The sequence below is a fragment of the Triticum aestivum genome, chromosome 3D (assembly GCF_018294505.1).
Source record: "Triticum aestivum cultivar Chinese Spring chromosome 3D, IWGSC CS RefSeq v2.1, whole genome shotgun sequence".
NCBI lineage: Eukaryota > Viridiplantae > Streptophyta > Magnoliopsida > Poales > Poaceae > Triticum > Triticum aestivum.
This window is the reverse complement of record NC_057802.1, coordinates 3,584,011-3,592,643: the sequence shown is the minus strand read 5'-3', so window position 1 is coordinate 3,592,643 and position 8,633 is coordinate 3,584,011. Positions and strand designations below refer to the sequence as shown.

Sequence of the window (8,633 nt, the reverse complement as noted above, 5' to 3'; positions counted from 1 at the left end):
CGCGGGCCCGTACATTAAAAGCCCTGTCGCTGTCCGGGGCAGACGACGCGGCGCGGGACAGTTTGAAATCCTCCTGGGCAGCGGCAACCGGATAACCCGCTCCCTCACCCGCGGCAGCAGTAACTACCGCCAGCGACCCCGCGCCAGGGCCAGGCAAATCGCTGGGCGAAACGTGGCTAGCGAGGGGACAGGGCAGGATGCCAGGGAGGAGAGACCTAGGAGGAGGCGAGCGCCTTATGGCCGAAATGCTATGCCCACACCCATGCGCATTCACCCGCGCCTTGAAGGCGGCAGGTGGGGGAGCGGCCACACGGGCCCCGAGAGCCAGCTCAGCCGCAGCATGCGCCTCGGCCACCGACATAAACAGCCGGAGCTGCACCGCCGCCGAAGCCCCAACTCCGGTCTCGACCATGAGCCGGGCCACAGCCTCGCAAGCAACCTGGACAAAGAAGACCAGGGGCTCGACACTCACGGCGACAAGGCGGGCAGGGCGCGCACAGAAGAAGATGGATACGAGAGTGGAAACAGAGACGACAGAGAGATGGGTGGCCATCACCGGGACCGTGATCCACACCGTCCCGGGGCTGAGAGACGAGCAATGCCGATGGGGGAAGAGAACACTGGACCGAAGGGTGGAGAAGACGCGATCCTGGAAGGCTTTACCTGGTCGAGGCACGACGCGGAAGACTCTCCCTGCTTCACTGACCTTCTTGCGGCCGCCGGAGCCATCAGGGCGACCGCCAAGGGACGGAGCGGACGGCGAGGTGGCTGGAGAGGGGCTGGGTGGTGGCGGAGGGGTTGGCAGGGTAGGCGGTGGGAGGACGCCGGCGAGATCGCCCGACATCCCCTCTCCTTTTTACCAGCTCTAACGCGGGGGGCCAGGTGCTTTTCCTCTTCAGAAATTACAAGTACATGATGTCAGGTACGTGCACAAGGTAAATCGAATGTTTTCGGTGACACTTCTAGTGACATGAGAATGGCAAATTAGTGGACACACACGATAATTTTCTGTCAAGAAATAAACTGAAGCACGAGTTGCCATACTTGCTAACTAAAGTTTTTCATCTTCGCGACAGTAAAGTTTCCATTGAAAACGTTCGACTTTCCCTGTGCACGTACCTTCATATCTTGTGTTGTTCCCTGGTTGTGCCTGGTTGGTGGGCCGAGACATCGTGAAGTGAGCCCATGGCACATGTGGATCGAAAAAGCTAGCTCCCTGACCTGGAAAATGCGTAAAACATATGATCAGAGGACACATGCCTGGAAATAAATCTTGATGACCTCAAAGATGGTCAGTCATGGTTGTTGGTTTAGAAGACTGGTGTTAGCGGGTTCATGGTAACCGATGTGTGAGTGTGAGATTTGTTGGGTTTAGTTTCACATTGATTTTCGATGGAGGCTGAGCATGACTTCTATCAGGCTAGTAATTTGGAGAGGAGTGGACCTAAGGCATCTCATAAGTTGTGTTGCTCTTCGATTGGTTTAAGTTGGTGGGCTAAGACACCCGTGAAGTCAGCCCATGACACAAGTGGGTCTAAAACGCTTGTTAGTGGATCGAGGATTGTGTAACACTAAGCATAGAAGCAACATATACCAATGCACACAAGAAAACTGTAAATGCATATCGAAGATATTTTAACTCAAATGGTGTAGTAGATACTATATCCTTTGCCATTTGATAAGCAACTAGAAATAATTGTCTCATTTTTTTCAAGTCTTGTGCTAAATAACATTTTACTCATGTGACATACTATTGTTCTTTCTTTTTTGGCTTAGTAATGTCATATTATCTTTTGTTCCCTTCATTTCAAAATAATTGAAGTTCTAGAATTTCCCTATGTCAAATTTTGTTAATCACTTTCTTTTTCAGAAACACACTAGTCACCGACCGAGTTTGTATAAAGATATTTCAGCAGTTACAAAACCAGTTTTGCTTCATTGGATTAGATATTGTAGATCTTTGTGGATTGTTCTACTTGTCGAACTTAGAAAATTTCGGCTTAGAAAAATCCTGGAACTTTAGTAACTCTAGTTTGGCAGAAAGCGAAACGTGTGGCAAGGCAAATCTATTGGACAAAATTTTGATTTGCAAACTGTGTGTTATACCGGGGCACACACTTCAGCAGAAAGACACAGGTGCGTCAAAGTTGTCAGAATTACGACTCAAGTCTTAGAATCTTACGACCTTGCGATCCAAACTAGCCCCTCCAATTCTAAGATCTTGCTCAAAGAATCTAAGTTTCTACGATCCTAGTAGTTATGATTCTACGATTCACGGTCCAACCAATGGAGCTCCGATCTGATTCAGAATCTGGATTCTGACAACTTTGATGTGCGTGATAACGCACACGAGTCAGCTTGTCGTATCATTTTGGTACATGCTTCAAAATGTTCTAATATTTTAAAGTGTAATTCAAGAATACTCTCACATTTTATTTTTATTAGTTTAAGTTGTTTATGTAGCACCTAGTAATTCATTTATTTAACAAAATTACCTCAACAATCGTGCGGTGTATCGTCTAGTTAGTTTTGTTTTTCGCACGTTCAGCAGGGAAACTGTTAATCCATATCAATGAAATTGTACACACGTGACTTACCTCTGTATGGAAAGAGGACCCGGCCGTTAACATATACACATATATACGTACTGTTACACACTAATCAGATCTTCATTAATTGAGATGATAGGATCATCTGAACGATAGCATTTTCAAGACCTATTGTCAGCGGACTATGACATAATTCTGAACCAGAGGCAGGCGAAATGAAACGAAATCCAGTACCCTTAGCAGTAATATCCAGGGTCTTCCGGTGCTAGCAAGTAATAACAGGTCGAGTGTGGTTTTTTGTAGCTCGAGCTTCACGGTACCTTTTATCATGGCCGTTGAGACTATGCTCAGCTGCATCGGGATACATGCAGAGATTCGTACTGTCGCCTGTTGAGTCCCAAACCATTTACAGGAGCGGCGCGCTTATCCTGTCTTTTGACCGTGACCGAGGCATGCAACAAGGCCTAGGTGACAAGCACACACACACTGTTTCTATCTCTCCTCACGCTTCTCTTTCTCTTTCTCTTTCATTGGCTCTCTTTTGTAAATTCAGAGCTAGCGGGCAGTGGAGCATGGCAAGGCACAGCAAATCAGAGCCAGGAGGGCGATGCTGCGGGCGAGGGAAGAAGATGAAGGGGCCATGATCAATGCCCTGTCCCTAGATTCCGCTCTCTTTTGTAGCGACGGTAGGAGAGTACTATCATTGGTAGGCAAGTTCGCTTCTTGGTCTAAGCACACACGCTGTAGTACGACAGTCAAAAGTCATCCCGAGTGGTGTCTGTCGACTCCGTACGTGTGTCCACGTTCAACATGCATTGCATGTTAACGTTTTCTGATTTGCTTTCCCAAGAGACCGGTCAAAGTCTTCTGATTTGTTTTTGTTGAATAACGTATTAGGAAATATAGGTTAGATTAGAAAATATTCTAGCTTACCTTATACTCCAAGTAGATTATGTACTCCTATATATATGCCCACGAGGCTCAAGCAATACAACGAATTATTCCATCATAAGCCCTCTCTCCCATCTAACATGGTATCTATCGCAAGTCGATCCTAAACCCTAGCCGCCGCCGCTTCCGCACCCGCGCGCCGCCCTCGGGACGGTCGGCCTCCATGACCGCAACCGGGGGCCGCGCCGCCCGTACCTAAGGTTCGTCCGCCGGTCGTGTTGACCGGCTGCCCTAGAGAGTCTTTTCCCCGAGCCTTGCTCCGGGGTTTTCTCTCTTCCGCCGGTCATCTTGATCGCGCGATTTCCTTTTGGTTTTCCGATCTATTCTTGATCGGTTTGCGTCGCCCACCGCCGCCGTCGACCCCGAGCGCCTCTACTCCGACCCCGGCGCGACCAGCCAGCCTCTCCTCCGACCCGGCGGCCACGCTCGCCATGGCGGCCCGTCAGGGCCAGCCGCCGTCCGCGCGTCGGTCCGCCCGTCGCCCTGCGCCGGCCATCACCGCCCTGCTCCGATGGGGACACCTGCATCGCCCCGACCCGGCGTCCTCGCGCCATGCGACGGCCAATCATAGCCGTCGCTCGCGCACCGGCCCGCCCATCGATCCACATCACCCGCCTCCGCCGTGTCTGCACGGCGGCCGACGGTCTACATCGCCGGCCTCTTCCTTGGCTGCGTCGGCACGGCTGCGTCAGGCTCGTCGGCTGCCTCAACTCGGGCGCCGCTGCTCCGTTGATCGCTCGGTCCTCGCTGCCCGGGCGCCGACGTTCCTTTGGCAGCCCGGGTGCCGGTGCTGACAAGCTCGTCCGCACGACGTCCCACGCTGTCCGTCGTCGCCGGCTTCATCTCAGACTCCGCCGCCATCACGCCTTCACCGAGCGGCGTCCCCGACCTCGCGCGCGGTCGGCTTGATCACCCGCTCGCCGCCGCAATCCGCCTCATCTACGCCGCGCGACCGACCTGGCCCATCGGTTACGCGCGCCTACGCAGGTCCCGTGAAGATCGTCCCCGAGTTCAGCGCACCTCTCCACCGATCTAGCATCGGGCTGCTGCTGCGTCACCCCGTCGGGCCGCAGCGCCGCCGCCCCCGTGGTTCTCCTCGCGGCTGCATCAACTCGTGTGTCGCCGTTGCGTCGCCCCTTCGGGCCGTAGTGTCGCGATACGCGGTCCCCGCCGCCGCCCCGAGGCCATCCCCGCGGTTGCACCGACTCGCGAACCGCCGTTGTGTCACCCCCTCGGGTCGCAGCGTCGCGGCCCGCGGTCCCCGCCGCCGCCCAGAGGTCTTCCTGCCGTCGCCCCGACCCGCCTGCCGCCGCTGTGTCACCCCTTCGGGCCGTAGCGCCGCGGCCCGCGGTCCGCTCCGCCGTCACCGTGCGTCAACCTCCCATGGTATGCGTTGCGCCGTCTTCCTTGGCGCGGGAACGCCACCTTCCGCGCCGGTCTTCGTCACGTTGTCAGGGTTCTTAGCCTACTTCGAGCACCGCCGCCGCATTCCTAACCCACCGCCGCCGCCGTCAGGCCGCCGCTGCCGCTCTTCTCTGGTCGTCGCTGCCGCTACCTTCGTAGCCGCCGCCGCCGCCCGTCATCCCCTTCGTCTTCGTCCAAGCACCAGCCCGTCGCCAGCGTCGCCGTCATTTACCCCGACCACTTCGTTTACTCCGACCACCGTTGGTGACATCGGCCCCGCGCCGATGGATGCCGCAATCGTCGTCGAGTTCTTCTCTGCTGGCCCCTCAGACTTCTCCGACATGGCGTACAGCTCGTGTAGGTCCCTCGTCTATGCATGCCCGGTGATGGCAACACCGAAGCGTGCCTTCGTCCACGACGTGTCCCCGGGCCTGGCAAGCCTGGTGCGGCGCTTCGTCAACTTCGTCTTCGTCCGTTTACGCATGCCCGATGCTAGCAACACCGGTGCGTGCCTTCGTCTACGATATGTTCCCCGACTTGCCAACCCCGGCGCGACGCGTCATGAACAATGTCTTCTCCCCGGCGCACCACTACTTCGACACCATTGCGCCCATGCTAACTCGGCGCCCCCTTGCGCCCGCGGCTCCACGGCGACTTCCTCGACACCGGCTACCCCGACTCGACATCGACCATGGCATTCTTCGCACGGCTACCTCGACCACGGCTCCACCACCCACGCTCTCGGCTACATCGACAAACGGCATAAAGGGCTACCGCATGCTTGAGCAACCTCGTTGGTTTCCACTCCAGCCATGACTCCACGATGCGTCAACCGTTACGACTGTGGGAGGGTGTCCGTCGGCTTGCCTTCGGATTCTTCTCCAGTCTCACCGTCTGCGTCGCTATCGTTGTGACTGCGGGGGGGATATTGAGTAACGTGATTGTATTAGGAAACATAGGTTAGACTAGGAAATATTCTGGCTTGCCTTGTACTCCAAGTAGATCATGTACTCCTATATATATGCCCACGAGGCTCAAGCAATACAACGAATTATTCCATCATAAGCCCTCTCTCCCTTCTAACAGTTTTTTAAGTGCGTGGCCATCAAATTAAAGGAATATAGGTGAAAACATCACCAACAACACACATTTGATGATTCGAAACTGGCATCCTTGAAGATAGTTTCTCTTATATGAATATAAGAAACAGACTTGTCAGGAGACGCCGTCTTGGGAGGCTTGGGTGTTGGGGGGAGAGTTGCTGTGGCTGATGGGCTCCGCGTATGAGCTCCAGCAGCGGCAACGGTGTCGATGTTGGCAAGAGGAGCGGCGTTCTATATACCGCGTTGACGACAATGGTTCTTTGCGGCATGATGCAGCTGAGTCCCGGTGACAGATGCGTCTGGATGGACGAGCGTAGAGCGGTGGCGCCGTTGGACACCGTGGTGGCTTCTACGGATGGCGGGACTCACAAGAATGATGCGGTTCTCTTTCCTGAAGATGGGTTAGTGGTTCGATGATGGTGGCACCTTCTAAAACGTGTGCATGCGGTGTACGCTTTAGGTTTGCTGCTCTCATTGTAGGTTCCGATACGTTGTACGGATGGATCAGAGACGACAACGGCTGTAGATATGGAGTGAGAGCACTCCTCATTATCAAGGTTGTACATTTGAGTAATGGCTTCATGTGACTTGATGTATGTTCTTATGAGACATTTGTTGAAAAATGAATAAAGATGGTTGTGGGGTTTTAACCTCCTTTATAAAAAACAGACTTATGACTTTTGATCTCTACTGGATCGGAGGTACAGTCACTCATAAAAGAATCCTAAAAGCCAGGTTCACAAGTATAAATGTACATGGGTGTACACAAGTGTCTGCATTTATAATGTGTGTTTCTCAAAAATTATGTGCACAGTGTCATGTGCATAGCACGACCTTTATATTTTCTTCGTTTCTTTTTAATTTACATATAAAGTTTGGTCAAAGTCAAGCTTTATCAAGGTTGACTAACTTTATATCAAATAATATCAACATTCACAATATGAAATCAATATTATCAGATGCGTCATGAAATGTATTTTCATACTATATAGTTTTATTATTATAGATATTTATATTTTTTATATAAATTTGGTCAAACTTTGTGTAGTTTGACTTTGACCAAATTTTATACGTGAAGTAAAAAGAAATGAAGAGAGTAAATATGTACGCTAATATCATTATTTATCGTCTCAATTACTTAGGACCATGATCAACCATACATAGACGAAAATAATATATGAGCGGCACTGTTTCATGCATAATTAAATGGCGTCCCTAACAGCTTGCTGCAGGGTCTTGCGGTGCGGCGCCAGTGCTGACATCTCCGGCATGGGCGGCGGTGGCGGCGGAGGATGGACCGGAGGCATTGGAACTGGAGTTGGTGACGGAGACACCTGGCCACCTGGCACCGGCGGCGGAGGACTCGTTGGCTCACGGCTTCCGTCAAGAGCAACTGCGTGCATATGCATGAGCATGAACCATCAATCATCACCCCAAACATAAATACGTACTGCATGCTCAATACACACATGATGTGCCGACGTGGGTTTACTAGCTAGTAGTAGTACATAGTAGTCATTGGTTACCTCTTGCCGCCGCCGAGCATGACAGGGAACAGCATATCAGAGCAAGGATCACAACGCTGCGTACCAAGGACCAAGGAGGAGGAGTGGAACGCTTCATGATGTGTTCTCTTTGTGCATGCATGTCTTGTGTTTTATAGCTAACGCAAATACAGCTGCCTACGCGCACTCTGACTACAGTGACAATTACTAGTATATATTATTGGTCTGGGAGACTTATGCATGGTCAAAGTCTTCCCTTGGGTCAACAGGCAGGGCATCTTTGGAAATTTTAGCTTGAGAACAAAGAATTGGTGGCGAGCACTGTTGGAAACATATTCCTCTCCCTCGTCTTGTATGGACCAAGGAGTCAACAGTATCGGCTATGCCAATCATGCAGCTTGTCGGCACCACAGAAAAAAAGATAAGAGTTTCTTCGAATTGCTAGCTTATTACAAGACTTGTTTTTCCAGTCGAATTTCTCACGACATGTTCTTTCGGCCGGTTTTGGCGACCGCTCATTGGGGAGCCTCCCAGCGGTTCGGTTTGTTCGTCTTGTTTTTTTGTCCGGTTTTTCGTGAAAAAAAAGTTCGTCAAAACCTATAGACATGAAATTCAGTTTTGAAGATCTTGACACGAAGAATCCAATGATGAAAACAGTTCAAGATTTGGATGCACGGTTTAAGAGATAAAACGTTTTGAATAAACGGGATGTACGAAAAAGGGAAAACTCCCCGGTGGTGACAAGTGTCGCGCATGCAGTGCATCACTTGTCGCAATCTAAGGAGATGGAAGTGACCTTGGAAAGCAGTACTCGTTCATTAGTGGTTTCGGGTCAGGTGCCTCAAAAAAGTATTGTTTAAGTCCGAATCTTTTTGCTCAAGCCAGCAGTAGCCCATGTAAAACGGCCCAGTTTGTTCTATTTTTTTGGCTAGCTTAGAACAGCCCATGTAAAAAGGCTCGGTTTGTTCCTTTTTTTTCATTTTTCTAGCTTGGAACAGCCCACGTGAAAGGCTACTGGCAGGCTGGAGCATGCCACATTCCACACACAAAGGCCTGGCCTGATCAATCAATTTATTTTAAGATTCCCTCAAAAAATAAAATAAGAAGTGCATGTGTGTATG

The 8,633-nt window shown here is 51.3% G+C and overlaps 1 long non-coding RNA gene across 1 annotated transcript; it reads right to left on the bottom strand.

Moving 5' to 3' along the window:
- Positions 1-7,110: 7,110 nt before the first annotated feature.
- On the bottom strand, positions 7,111-7,626 carry LOC123073607 (uncharacterized). Its single transcript, XR_006435707.1, has 2 exons — positions 7,534-7,626; positions 7,111-7,400 (listed from the first exon to the last, which is right to left on the bottom strand). It is a non-coding gene; the product is annotated as an uncharacterized lncRNA (long non-coding RNA).
- Positions 7,627-8,633: the final 1,007 nt, after the last annotated feature.